Source organism: Trichechus manatus, unplaced genomic scaffold (genome assembly GCF_000243295.1).
Source record: "Trichechus manatus latirostris isolate Lorelei unplaced genomic scaffold, TriManLat1.0 scaffold00004, whole genome shotgun sequence".
Classification (NCBI taxonomy): Eukaryota; Metazoa; Chordata; class Mammalia; order Sirenia; family Trichechidae; genus Trichechus; species Trichechus manatus.
The window spans coordinates 2,634,076-2,649,663 of NW_004443940.1; positions in this window are offsets into that span (position 1 = coordinate 2,634,076).

The following is a 15,588-nucleotide window of genomic DNA, read 5'->3' on the forward strand; positions in this document are numbered from 1 at the left end:
ACCTAGATGCCCATCAACAGATGAATGGATAAACAAACTATGGTACATACACACAATGGAGTATTATGCAACAATAAAGAACGATGATGAATCTGTGAAGCATCTCATAACATGGATGAAACTGCAGGACATTATGCTGAGTGAAATCAGTCAATCACAAAAGGACAAATATTGTATGAGACCTTTACTGTAAAAACTCATGAAAAAGTTTACACACAAAAAGAAACAATCTTTGTTGGTTACGAAGGATGGGAGAGGTGGGAGGGGGAAACTAAATAGACAATAGATAGGTGGTAACTTTGATGAAGGGTAAGACAGTACACAATACTGGGGAAGCCAGCACCACTTGTACAAGGAAAGGTCATGGAAGTTCCATAGACACATCCAAACTCCCTGAGGGACTGAATTTCTGGGTGGAGGGCTGTGGGACATGGTCTCCGGGAACATCTAGCTCAATTGGTGTAACACAGTTGATAAAGACAATGTTCAGCATTCTACCTTGGTAAGTAGTGTCTGGGGTCTTAAAAGCCTGTGAGCAGCCACCTAAGATACTCCACTGGTCTCACCCCTTCGGGAGCAAGGGAGAATGAAGAGAACAAGATGCAAGGAAAAGATTAGTCCAATGGACTAATGGAGCACAGCTACCAAGGCCTCCACCAGACTGAGTCCAGTACAGCTAGATGGTGCCTGGTTACCATCACTGACTGCTCTGACTGTGATCACAACAGAAGGTTCTGGACAGAGCTGGAGAAGGATGTAGAACAAAATTCTAACACACACAAAAAAGACCAGATTTACTGGCCTGACAGAGACTGGAGAAACACCAAGAGTATGGCCCCCAGACACCCTTTCAGCTCAGTGGTGAAGTCACTCCCGAGGTTCACCGTTCAGCCGGGGATTGGACAGCCCTATAAAACAAAACGGGACTAATGAGGCACAGCGGTCCAGGGACAAGGGCTAGAAGGCAGGAGGGGACAGGAAAGCTGGTGATAGGGAACCCAAGGTTGAGAAAAGACAGTGTTGACATGTCATGGGGTTGTTAACCATTGTCATAGTGCAATATGCGTACTAACTGTTTAATGAGAAACTATTTGTTCTGTAAACCTTCATCTAAGGTACAAAACAAACAAACAAAAAAGAATTATCCATGTGAGATCAAACTGACAACAGCAACTCCAAAGGTTTGATGGGAAGCCTAGGGGACAGTGAGTTGAAGATAATGGTGGTGGAATAATTTGTAAAAGGATAGTGAGAATAGCAGCACTACTGGAAGAATATAAGCAATGTCACTGTATTGTACATGTAGAAGGTTTTGAAATGGTGCATCTTTGGCTAAGTATATTTTCACCAAAAATTAAAAAATAGGTCCTCCAAGGTCGAGAAAGGCGAGTGTTGACATGTCATGGTGTTTTTAACCAATGTCATAAAACAATATGTGTTCTGACTGTTGAATGAGAAACTATTTGTTGTCTAAACCTTCATCTAAAGTACAATAAAAAAATTAATTAATTAAAAAAAAATTTATTCCTTTAGTTGCATTAGCCACACATCAGGAACTTAATAGCCACATGTACCTACTCTATTGGGCAGTACAGAACAAAACATTTTCATCATCACAACATTTTCTATTGGTTTTTAAATTACAGGTTTTTTTTTCATTAAATAGCAGGGAGGCTTTACAGAGTGCTGATTCTTCCCATTATTTATAACACTGAACAAAAGTAAAAATTTTACCTGTTCAGCAATATGATAATCAGTCAACTGAATTGTGGTATAAAATATGGTAGAATTTTATGTATCCATTAAAAATAATATTCTCTTAGAATGTGGGGAAAGGCTCATGGTATAATTTCAAGTAAAAAATAAAAGAGGGAGTAAAAGTATATATATACATGTATATATATTTTGATAAATTTTTGCTATACATACATATACATGCAGAGAAAAAAAAAGGAAAAGGTATAGAATAGTAACAATGGTTAACTCTGGGTGATGAAATTATGGAGGGTTTTATTTTCTTCTTTGAACTTTCCTTTATTTTCAATCTTTATCTAAAATTGAAAAAAAAAAAAAGGAAGATACCTTAAGATAATACAGAAATTTCTGAATTTGGGCAAAAGCTAAAATTCATTTAGAATGATTACAGTATTCACTTAAAATTAAAAAAAGAACTTTAATATATATTCATATGCATAAGCTTGTATGAATAATTCTTGTCACCAATGCTGTTTTCAACACCCATAATTTGTACAGGCCTGTGTACTCCACTGCATAGACTCAGGGGCTCTGGGAACTGCTCGTAGCGCTGCACTTGTTTAACAGTTGAGCCAGTGTTACTTACATCTTCCTTCAAACTTTAGGAAGCAAATCAGTAAAACATTTTACATTTTCAGAAATGTTCTGAATGAGAGTCTTCTCTGCATTCCTATTGCTACTCCTGGCTCTTTCAGAAATCACTTGAAATTCATGAAACAATCTAGTACCAAGCTTATGAAAGGAGGCTCAGACTGCTGGACTCATTCGCCTTCAATAGTCAAGGGACTTCCTGCCCTCAAGCAGGGTGAAGAAAGCTTGCTTTGGTGGAGCAGGCTAGAATGGTTGTAATTTCAGCCCTACCAACTTCTCTCATATGACATGAGTTTTCTGGGCTACATTATTCTCATCTGTAAAATGGATGTAGAATGAGAGATTGTCGTGGGGATTACAATAATTTATGTTAATTGCCTGAATCATGGTAGAAGCTTAGTTATTTGGTGGGTATTCCATCAATCAAGAAATTACACCTGCTCCTCACTTATTGTCTATCTCATTATCTGACAGTTAGCATTTAGGACAATAGTAAAAAATCTACCATCCAACTATTTTGCACACTAATGACTCACATCTGGCAGTAACAAATGCTGAGGTGCGAGGCGAGAGTAACGCTGGCTGTGATGGTTAAGGTTATGTGTCAGCTTGGCTGGGCCATGATTCTCAGTGGTTTGGCAGTTATGTAATGAAGCAATTTGGCAATTATATAATGATGTAGTCATCCTACATTTTGTGATCTCTGATGTGGTCATCCTCCATTTTCACATAATGCCGATTTTTGCATAACAGACTGGTCTTTGGAACCTAACCATGTTTATAAGTGAGTAGTGGGTGTATATTTTGTCTTCTTTCGTCAAGCATTTTGAGCATGTTCTCTGCACCTGATACATGGTACCTACCACATACCTGACGTAAAAAGGTGACCAAAAATGCTTGTCCTTGGGAAGTTCAGTGTCTAGACCTAGGAGAGATAATGAAGAAATGTACTCAGTATTGAGGTCAAAAATATATTCACACTATAACATATATATGGAAAAAGTAATTCCTTTGTGTAAAGGGCATTTTACCTTTATAGCAGTACTTGCCTAGGAGATACTGAAACTGAGTTTTTCATCATGATTAATTATAACTAGCTGAAGCTAATTAAAACAAAACAAACAAACAAAAACATGCATTTTGACAGATGCCAGATCCTTACTCAACACAACTCAAGACACTTTTCTGGCAAATGAACAATGCGATGTGCTTTATTAAACTTTGGACAAAACTATGGGCTTACTTTGTTTGCAATAAAACCCCCCAAAACTGAAAAACCTGTTGCCATCAAGTTGATTCATGGCGACCCCATGTGATACAGAGTAGAACTGCTCCATAGGGTAATCTTTATGGAAAAAGATTGCCAGGCCTTTCTTCCACAAAACAGGGTTCAAACTGTCAATTTAGTACTAACATTTTGCACCACTTAGGGACATTTAGATTGTTTTCCATAATGCTAGTTTTCCAAGCTTAGTTAGCATAACAGCCATGAACTCCCCATTTCTAGCATTTAAAAAGGCTCTGACTTTTCCGCTTCAACAAATCATTTGCTATGTTTCTCCCTTGCCTACCTAATCCGTAGATTCAGCTTTGCAACCTTTTTTGCTGGTTGGTCTTCAGTTTATTCTCTGGCATTTTTTTACGACCATTCTGATCCTCCATATGAACTCCTCTCCCCTCAGTAGGTCACCAGGAAAGGGAGAATAGATTCAGATCAATCATAATCAGATCTAATAATTTAAACAACTCTTTAGAAAACTGAGTCTTTTTGGGATTAATGATCCTAAAATGTGTTTGGATAAGAGGAAATAGCTTATTTGACTTTGTAGCTGTAACGGAAATTTTAAGATATTCGAATGGACAAAAGGGAATAATGGATTGTCTTTCAATGGAAGGTTGGAGATTCCCAATATTATCTGATCTGTAGTGGGTATGCACCATTGTCTGTTTTTGACTAAGTTATTTTACAATTTTGTTAAGGTGGTAGTTAACTTGCAGAAAACCAGTAATTATGCAAATTATTTCTGTTATCATGCACTTGCCAACTAACCCCTGGAAAAAGCCGGTTTTGCACCTATTTGTAAATACCTGTTTTGGCATTCCTGATCTATAAAGGGAGGGAACTTTGAATGTCTCATTTCAACTGGTTATAACATCCTTTTGGGTTCCCTCATTACTAACACATGTTTATTTTGTATTTGTATGAGAGTCATGATTATATCATCATTTGAAATGTATTCTTCAATTTTAATATGGTATTGGAAGGAAAGGGAACCTGATCCTTAAGCTGGTCTTGACGTGACATGTTGGCTGGAGCCTGCTAAACAATGGGTGGTCTAGCTCCATCCTGGTCTGTTCACTGGAATCTACCACTGGTGTCAGTGGCTAAAGCATTAAGATCCACTATTTCGTAGCTTAGTCAGGGCCTAGGGCTCAATGGCCCTTTGCACCTACTTGGCTTCCTTACATTGCTGCAGCCCCCTTCAAGTCACTACCCTAGGTCGTCTCTGGCCCCTAGCCCCAATTTCTATCCCACAGCCTTTGCTGCAGAGTTTCTAGCCCTCAGGACAAGCAGAGTGAGAGGTTAAGGGTGATAATTTTGTAAGAGAATGTCAATGTGCTTTTCCTTTTTACTTTCTTGAGGATGTAATTCTTTCACTAGTTAGAAAGTTTCATATCATCCCTTTGAAATAGGGTGGGGTATATGGGAGAGGATTCAGATTATTACAGATGTTAAAAATAAAATTTCCACAAGATTAAATTTGTGTATGAACCAGGGCTTCCATCTGTAAATTTTTCCTTTCCTGTAATCTTTCCACTTCACCAAAATTTTAAAACTTTGGTTCTGTTTTGGTTTTGCTTTGTTGACCATGACTGAACCAGTTCAAACCAGTTTAAGCCCATTTTTTAACTCTCTGATCTCAAATTTATATTCTACAAATGGATAACCTGGAGCAATTTCATCTGAAGAAATATGGCCACCAAATTTGTTCCTTATATTGCAAATAATATTGCTGTTGCCGCAATAACGTGGATTGGAGCCACCTGCCATAATAGCCAAATCTGAGATGGGTGAGGTGAGCAGCAAGAGTTTTATTATATATTGATATATAGGAGACAGATGGGAATAGAGTCCTCCCAAAACCCGTCTCCTTGAACTGGAGACTGGCTGAAGGCTTTATAGGGACAGGATTAGGAGTTTTAGAAGTTTGTATTAGCTCCTTCTTGAGATGGTCACTGTAGTCACATTCCAGATGGGTTAACCTTTTACTGGTATTCTTGAAGGTTATCTGGTGCCGTCCTGGTTTTCTTGTCACAAGACGAGTGCTTTGTTTGATTTTTCATTCCTAGATCATTATCACTTGTTTTTCTACCCTCCAAGGAGGAACATGGGTTAATCTTAAACTTTTAATAGAGACTGAAACGAGAGGGGAAAAAAAAGACCATGAGACAATGCAGGGGTTAGCAATGGGGCATAATAATAGTGAGCTGGACCTATGCAGCCTCTTCCATTGCATTTTTATATTAACTCAATTTTGTTCATCTCAAGATTTTGTAACTAGTTTTGAAAGTAGAAGTATTAAACTATTTCCTTCTACACATTCATTAATAACTGAATCTTAAGTGACAATGGTGTTCAATTTTAATCACTGCCTCAAAACATTTCCATACAAAGAAAAATATTTTTAATTCTATTTTTTTAAATATACTAGAATTCACTGTAGCACTGAGTCACTTTAAAAATAGTATTGTGATAAAACACTCCTAACATACTGTATAAATATTAAATTAAAGATTTGAATGCTTTTTTAGTAAGAAAGTCTCAATACTATAAGATACACTGAAACAAACCTAATTTTGATGCAGGTGAAATTTCACTACTAAGACTTAATAGTTACATATAATTGATAAAAATTTATTAATAAAATACTAGAAATACAAAGTGTGCAATCATACCTAATACAGTAATACATAAAGGCAAAGCACAATAAAATATTTAACACTTTAATTTTCAACCCAGTTCTAAGCTGAAGAATTGCCATAACATTACAGGAAAAAAAAAAATTTATGACAACATACACTTAATTCACACACAATTAAACAGTTCATTTAGAAAACATCATTGCAATAAACCAGAATTACACCTAATTAAAAGAATATCCTCTAATATTTTTATTTAAGCTAACCCGGTTGTCTGGCAAGAAGAGTCTCAAACCTGAGAAAGATCTCTCAATATTGACCTCAGTAGCTGGTGAACCCAGAACTACCACAGCAATTTCATGTAACTGGGGACATTGTGAATGGTTTCTTTCTCAAAATTCAAGAATGTTTTTTTCTCTGAACCTTTGTACACCATCAAAGCTTGTTAATATGGAGTCAATATTTACAGGATAGTCATTTGATCTCAATTTAACTTTTTTTCTTTATTTTGGGAAATAATTCCATCTCATCAACATCATCATTTGAAACAAAGGTATTTCCTAAATTGTTTTCCTTTGTTACACTTTCAGTATGGCTCCTTTTCAGGTTTCTATCATTTCCCAAACGCTTTTTAAATGTAATATGGCCTTCATGTTAAGTTCAAAACTAATTAGAATTTGATAACGAGGATCTAGATAAACTGCTCTAATATAGCGTCCTTTTCAATAACTTTTCCCCTGACATTCAATTTTTCAATCAATGTGTTTCCAAATGTATTATTAAGGGTTCCTAATTTTAGCTTAGTTTCCATTCACATACCAAAAATATCACTCATGGTTAATTGTTCACTGGCTCTAATTAATTTCTACAAATGTATTTACACATTCTATTCTCTATGTTATCAAAGTCTAAGGCTGGTTTTTATGTAATGTAATATATTGACTATAAAATATGCCCTAATGTTAATATTGTTTCTTATCCTTTGAATACTACTACGGTATGAACCAGAGAAAATCCATGCCGAGAATTTTTCAGGTGTGAAAAGATTGAAAATAAAAGCATGTGTAAAATTTGCACATAATTTTTAATTGATATCTAAAATATTTCACCATAGCTTTAGTTGCAAAGGATCTAATTTCCAATAAATGAAAATATTGACATTTTAAATAAAACTAGTAAATCTTCTTTTAATTAAAATAGAATCTAAATGCAAAGCATCAGTATACGATAGTATACACACAATCACGCATATAAAAACACATGGGCAAACACTTTAATATTCAAATCAAATATCATTCTTTTTTCCTCTGGACTTCATAATTTTAGGCCCCTGAAGCTTTTGTTCTAATGAAATATCACTTATGCCTGATCTTTTACTGCTCACTCTGTTAATAAAAAGAAATTCATACAAACTTTTTTTGAAAAACCGCTGTGACTACAAGACTCTAAGTGTTGAAAAAAAAATATTCTTTTTGATGGAGTTGAGATTACAATAATTATTGGCACATAATTGATTATAGCAACATTAAACATATTACACATTCAGATAAGTAATAATTGTTTTAAATAATTGAGTTTTATTTGAAATATACATCCAAATGAGAGATAGGAATATTTTTTCTCTTTTGTTCATATGTTGTGAATGGATATTACTTTTTGTGAGGATGACAGGGTCCAGCTACAATTTCATTCTTAATTTTGTTTATATGGATTTGTCAGGGATCCCCAAGACCACTCTCAGATTCAATAATTCATTTATTTCTGAGTTCCACCTCAGCTGAGGCAAAGCCAGTCACTCTGTCTCAGTTCACAGGCTTGTCCAGACACTAGTTTCCATTGTGTGCTATTATTGTCAGGAAAACATGATTAAAAAGAAAATCTTCTCCCAACCCAGAAAACCTCTCCACAAATGTAGAAGACAAAGAAAACAGTGTATTATGGAATAATAATTAAACCAAAATGTGATGCATAATGGGCAATCCCCTAAAGAGATTGCAAAGACAGAAAGAAATCTGACCCTTTATGTAGCCAAGTAGATACAACCCAGGTGATAGTGAATTTTATGTATCAACTTGGCTAGGCTATGGTGCTCAATTGTTGGGCCAAACACTAGTGTAGTGACTGTTAGGGAGTAGTTACACGTGATTCATTAGCTGGCCTTAAGTAAAGCAGATTATCTTCCGTAATGTGGGTGGGCTTTAATCAATCAGTTGAAGGCTTTAAGAGCAAACAGGGAGATTAGCTAGGGTATGTTCTGCCTCCAGACTATAAACAGATATTTGGCAGAACTCTCTCTTCACTCTTCCCATTGCCTGAACTATAGATTTTAGAACATAAGTCCACAGGAATCTCTAGCCTGTCCTCTGACCTACAGATTTTAGACTTGCCAGAGCCCCAAAATTGTGTGAGCCAATTTTTAAAAATAAACTTCTGTCTCTCTCTCTCTCTATATATATATATTATACTGATTCTGTTTCTTTAGAGAACTTTTTAAGACAACTCATTTCATGCATATTTCGAGATAAACAATAATTTGTCTTCAAGTAAGAAGATTTAACAAAACAATTTTTACATAATTTTTACAATTTTTACACATAATTCATCTTCCATCCTGGCTGCTGAGGTGAGGGGGCACACCTATGAGAAATTTCTGGACCGCCAAATCTATGGAGTTCTCTGGGTGCATGTGTAATTTACAGTAATACAGTATGATTTCTCTCATCCTAAGACTATATCAGAATAAGACATACCCTGTAGTACTGTTTGCAGGAATAGAAAAAGTACTGAACAATACCATGTCCTTCCCCGTCGGAGGAAGGCGGGCCCTATTCTGTCACCTAAGCGTAAATCCAAATTAGAAGAAAAAACAAACTTATTATATTTCCCTGGTACAAAAAGTGAAAAGGACTCTCTCCTCTTCCTTTTTCTTTTAGCATTTCGTTTAGAAAATTTGTAACTGCAATTTTTTTCTCTGCCTCTTTTAAAATGTATATAAATCCTTTAAAAAGGCTAAACAAGCTTCTTGCCAGTTTTATAACCCAGATATATTTCTTCAGTGACTTGGTAGCCATCTCTTTGAAATTCAGTCATCATCAGGAATATAGCACCTCTGTCTCCTAGTTTCTGTGGGAGAAAAGAGGCCAAACTTTTAAGGGGAACTTACTCCAAGTTATAAAGCTATCTCCTAAAGATAGGAGAAGTTTATTTTTCCTTTTGATAAGGGCAATTAACAGATACAGGTGACTACCCCAATTGCTAGATAATGTAACTCAGCAGTCCAAATTGGTACAGAATCTTGTGTTCCAGTCCTTTTTTAGTATTTTCAGCGTTTGCATGTACCGCCAGGTATGCAAATTCTAGTCCAGAGTAAGTGTCTATTCCTGTCAGGACCTATTTATCATGTCCTGGGGCTACCAACATTGGTTCCATGCAGTCAACTTGCCAGCTATATGTGGGGTCTTCCCTCTGGGGAATCTGTAGCTTCTATCTTTCTTGAAAGCAGATAGGACAGTTCTTGACATTTTGTGCCTCAGAGGGTGCAAGAGGAATGTGTTGACAATAATCCAATCTCTGCCTTGCAGCAGTTCCTACATGTCCACTCATTTCATTAAGCCAGGTGACTACCTCAAAAGACTGCACCAGGATACCTACATGCCAGCTCCAACAACCTTCTCAACCTGGGAGGGAGTGCTTCTGATTATTATCAACACGTCCTACCGTAGTGTGCCCCTTAACTTCCCATAGTGATTTACATAGAGCTGTACCCCATATTGATGTCCGTAGGTGGTGCAAATGGTTAAGCACTTGGCTACTAACCGAAGGGTTCACGGTTCGAGTCCTCCCAGAGACAATTTGGAAGAAGGGCCTGGCAATCTACTTCCTAAAAATTAGCCACTGAAAACCCTATAAAGCACATTTCTACTTTGACACATCTGGGGTTGCCATAAGTTGGAATTGACTCCATGGCAACTGGTGTGCCAAGTTTCCATTACCCACCTGCCAGGCCATTTTACCATTCATGGGTTGGTAAAACTCAAAGATAGGGATTCTTATCATTTTTAAATTCTTCCATTATTGCAAGGAAAACAGTATGCAATTCAGCCCACGGAGCTAATTTATTCTTACCGTCTTTAATCAGAGTTTTTCCATCAGTTGATCATAGTACAGCAAGCTTCCAAATAGGACAATGCTCATCACCATGAAATTACCATACATAAACCAAGAAGCTCTTTGTTGGTCAGTTGAGAGGTGTTCAAAGGGCAACACCAATGTAGGATATGAAGTTAGACCTTTAGGAAAAAATAACACCTACTTGCCTGCTTCTGAATACAAAGACTACTTCCTTGCTTTCTTCTGGTAATACATTCCTGTATAAACCATGTCCATTTTATTCTGGAACTCTCCTGGGCACTGCCTTCATAATTGGAGTGTTTCTCTCACGTCGCCGAAAACTTTATGGGTATTTCAGGTTTTAAGATTATTTTATGTCCTTCAGTCGTAGGAACCATTTCAATTAGTTGTCTACTCGCAAGCTAGTAATTGTCTCTCGGACAGTATATATTGTACAAATGTATCTGGAAATTTTCTGGTCCAAAATCTCAGGGGTCACTATTAGGGGCTCTCATAGACTTTTGAGGTCTGCTGTAGTCTGCATAACTGTTCCATGAGCCATCTGCCTTATTCAACGGCCATGTGGAGCTATTGTACAGAGAACTTGTTGGTATCAGCATTCTGTTTTCTAACATGTCATTAGTTAAAATAAAAAATCTCTTTATCTCTTTTGGTCCACCAGGTATTTTATACTGTTTCAAATTAACAATCTGTGTGGGTTACAGCAATTCTATAGGTTCTCATTTAGCACATCCAATTAATACTGGCCAAAGGACAAATTTACATATGTTCTGTTTTGTAACATTAGGTAGAGGAATTGTTCCCCAGTCAGACATAATATCCATCTCAACAACACATTCAGGTAAAGGGCATGCAACCACTTTACATAAAGTCTGTTCAAACATTCCAATTTTCATATACACTTTCACTTTAATCTCATCCTAACATTGCATCCCCATATCCTCCTTATCTAACTGTAGCCCCCTTAGGGGGGTTTTGGAATCAGAATGCATTAGGCTTCTCTCCCAAGACATTTCAGAAAAATTTCTTCTCCACGCCCTGGATAGTTTACCCACACAGAGTATATGGCCTTGGGTTTCCAGCCTGGATTTGAACCAGAATGGCCTCGTCCTTTCATCAATGCACATGCTGATTAATTGCTGAACCATGACTCCTGGTAAATCAAGTTCTGGTTTCTTATTTTCATCTTTGCCTCTCAGCTTTTTAAATTCCTCCAAAGTTGAGTACATATAGGTGATTTAGTTAGGGCCCTTCAATAATGGGAGACCATGGGACCCCGTCAGTCTATTCCCAACCTCCAACAGTGCTGAATAATACCATTGTTTTAATCTCCACAATGTCTGCTTTATTTGTTTCCTTCCAATTCAAGCCTCGAGCTGCAATAGTGAAGTTTTCCATGGACAAAAGACTGAATGATGCAGGAAGCATCAAAAGTAGATGGAAGGAATACACAGTCACTGTACCAAAATGAATTGGTCGACGTTCAACCATTTCAGGAAGTAACATATGAACAAGAACTGATGGTAGTGAAGGAAGAAGTCCAAGGTGCACCGAAGACATTGGTGAAAAACAAGGCTCCAGGAATTGACAGAATACCAACAGAGATGTTTCAACAAATGGATACAGTGCCAGAGTGCTCACTTGTTTATGTCAAGAAATTTGGAGGACAGCTACTTGGCCAACCGACTAGAAGAGATCCATATTTATGCCTAGTCCAAAGAAACGTGATCCAACAGAATGTGGAAATTATCGAACGATATCATTAATCTCACAATGAGACCAGCTAAGGACAGAAAAGGCCTTAAATAACAAGTTATGTCAGTTAAAAAATTTTCTAAGAGAAGAATGGTGTCAACCACAAAACATTTTTTTGCAATGTTGTCTACTTCCTATTAATCTTTCCACTTGGAGCTGTCTTTCAGATCAACCAGTTAAAACTAGAATGAAGAAGAATGAGGCTTCAGGATTGGAGGAACACTCATTAATAACCTGTAATATGCAGATGACACAACCTAGCTTGCTTAAAGTGAAGAAGATTTGAAGCACTTACTGATGAAGATCAAAGACGACAGCCTTCCGTATGGATTACACCTCAACATAAAGAAAAGAAAAATCCTCACAATTGGACCAATAAGCAACATCATGATAAACTGAGAAAAGATTGAAGCTGTCAAGGATTTCATTTTACTTGGATCCACAATCAATGCTCATGGAAGCAACAGTCAAGAAATCAAATGACATATTTTAGTGGGCAAATTTGCTGCAAAAGACCTCTTTAAAGAGTTAAAATGCAAAGATGTCACTTTAAGGACTAAGGTGAACCTGACCCAAGCCATGGTGTTTTGAATCACGTCATATGCATGCGAAAGCTTGCAATGAATAAGGAAGAGTGAAGAAGAATTGAGGCTTTTGAATTATGGTGCTGGCAAAGAATACCAAATACACCATGGACTGCCAAAAGAAGGAACAAGCCTGTCTTGGAAAGAGTACAGCTAGAATGCTCCTTAGAGGCAAGAATGACAAGACTTCATCTCACATACTTTGGACATGTTATGAGGAGGGATTACTCCCTGGGGAAGGATATCATGTTTGGTAAAGCAGAGGATCAGCTAAAAACAGGAAGACCTTCAATGAGATGGATTGACACAGTGGCTGCAACAATTGGCTTAAGCATAACAACAATCATGCGGATGGTGCAGGACCAGACAGTGTTTCATTCTGTTGTACATAGTGTTGCTATGAGTCAGAAGTGACTCAACAGCACCTACAACAACAACAACAACAAGGATTTGGGCAACCTAGGCCTGCTGAGATAACCATTTACTGAACAATGAGTATAAGATCTGAGATACCTGTTTGCTTAAATAAGTACAGTTCAGTCCCATTGCCGTTGAGTTGATTCTGACTCCTGGTGACCCAGTGTGTGTCAGAGTAGAACTATGCTCCACAGGGTTTTCAATGGCTGATTTTTTGGAAGTAGATTGCCAGAACTTTCTGCTGAGCTGCCTCTGGATGGAATCAAACCACCAACCTTTTGATTAGCAGCTGAATGCATTAACCATTTGCTCCAACTGTGGTGATAAAAAAGTTTTATTACAGCAGTTTTTTGCAATTTTTTGAAATCCTTCTGAATTGTACAGCAATAATCACTTAAATCACTATAAAATTAATTTTAATGATTAATCAGACAGTGTCTTATTTAGGTTTTCCAACTTTGTTTTTAAGTTAAAGAATTGGAAACCTCTTAACTTGCAAAACTATTTGCAATCATTATAGTCATTCAGTTTCCCATCACTAATGGCAACATTTGAATTATTTCTTAGTTCAGTGTCCTGGAGAGTTTCATACCCAGAGGCAATGGTAAGATTACAGGTGGCTAGAAGAACGATTTTCTTTACTAAAATGAGAGTAACCAAAATAAATAAATAAATACAACCAACTGCCATTGAGTCGATCCCAACTCATAGCGACCCTACAGGACAGAGTAGAACTGCCCCGTACAGTTTCCAAGGCTGTAAATCTTTACAAAAGCACACTGCTGTATCTTTCTACTACAGAGTGGCTGGTGGTTTTGAACTGCCAACTTTTCAGTTAGCAGCTGAGCTCTTTAACCACTAAGCCACCAGGGCTCCTTAAAAATGAGAGTAGTGACTGAAAAAAAAAATAAGCAGATCCTTAGGCAGCTCAAATTTGGAAATAATACTAAAACAAATTAAAAAAAAGGAGAACTCAGAAATTTATTCTCTTAAATACTTTGTATACATATGCCCTTGAAAAGTCTTTTTATACCCTCATTATTGGATTAGATCTTAGATATTACATTAGGGATGTCCTGGAATGATAGGAAGTAGAAGCAAAAGCCTTCTGGGCTCTGGGAATTGTGGGAAGAAGATAGAGAGATTGAAGTAATGGCTACAAATGCCTCACTTTTCCTCTGCTGCAGCTTGAACTCTTCAGGGGGTAGAAGGAGGACTTTAGAAAAACTGCGATTGGGAAGGATAATTTGGGGGCAATTGTCATGCTTCGCTTGGAATACTAGGGAGAGGGTGGAAGCCTCTGGGGCAGACTTTGCATGTGGTCACTTGCTCTAAGTGCTAGGGAGGGATGAAGTGCTGGAGAAATGTGGTGCAGGGCTCCAAGCAGTGGAGTAGGCAAGTCACTCTGTAAGAGGGAACAGACTGTATCCAAAGACACTCCCCCTATTGCCACAAGAACAAAATAAACCCTCATCCTACCCCATACACCACCCATCTAAAGAGACTAAATTAATTAAAAACCAAACCTGTTACTGTCAAGTCGATTCCAACTCATAGCGATCCTAAAGGACAGAGTAGAACTGCCACATAGCGTTTCCAAGGAGCACCTGGGGGATTTGAACTGCCGACCTTTTGGTTATCTCTTTCTAAATTAATGGATCTGATTTTTCTCATGAACATCACCACCCTACTAGGTGTGGGGAGAGGTAGGGAGAAAAACATTTAACCCAATCTATTAATTTTAGTTCAACCAAATAAATTGAATCCTGTGGTGTAGTGGTTAAGAGCTACAGCAGCGTGGGTACATTTAAGAATAGGAAGTAAATTTGCAACACTAGGGCATATTATTTTTTTATACACACAAAACTGTATTTGATTTTTTCTTCTTTTGTTTAACTTTTCTCAAATTTCTGGGTTTTGGGGTAAAATGATCTCTTTTCATGTGCATATACTTTTTGGGCACCTAATATGTGTGTAACATAGTGTTAGATCTTGACAAATCCCTGACCTCAATCTTGAGCATGCTGACCACACGTGCAGATCTGTCTTGAATTCTGCTAAAAAAAAAAAAAAAAAAAAACTTGACTCCATAATCCCAAATTAGGCACTTAGTATAAACAGCGATATGTGGCAATAGGGGGAGTGTCTTTGGATACTATCTGTTGCCTTAGCTTGACACAGTGGCTGCAACAATGGGCCCAAACCTAGCAACAATGTGAGGATGGCACAGGACTGGACAGTATTCCACTCTGTTGTACATACGGTCACCATGAATCTGAATCGACTCAACAGCACCTAACAACATCATAAGCGACTGTTGTGCATAATTCCTGTCGTGAACGCCCCAATCCTACTACACACCTACGTAAATGTGAGTGTGTGTGCACCTGCACAGGGCGGTTATGTCATCGTTACTCAACATTCCTCTTAGAGA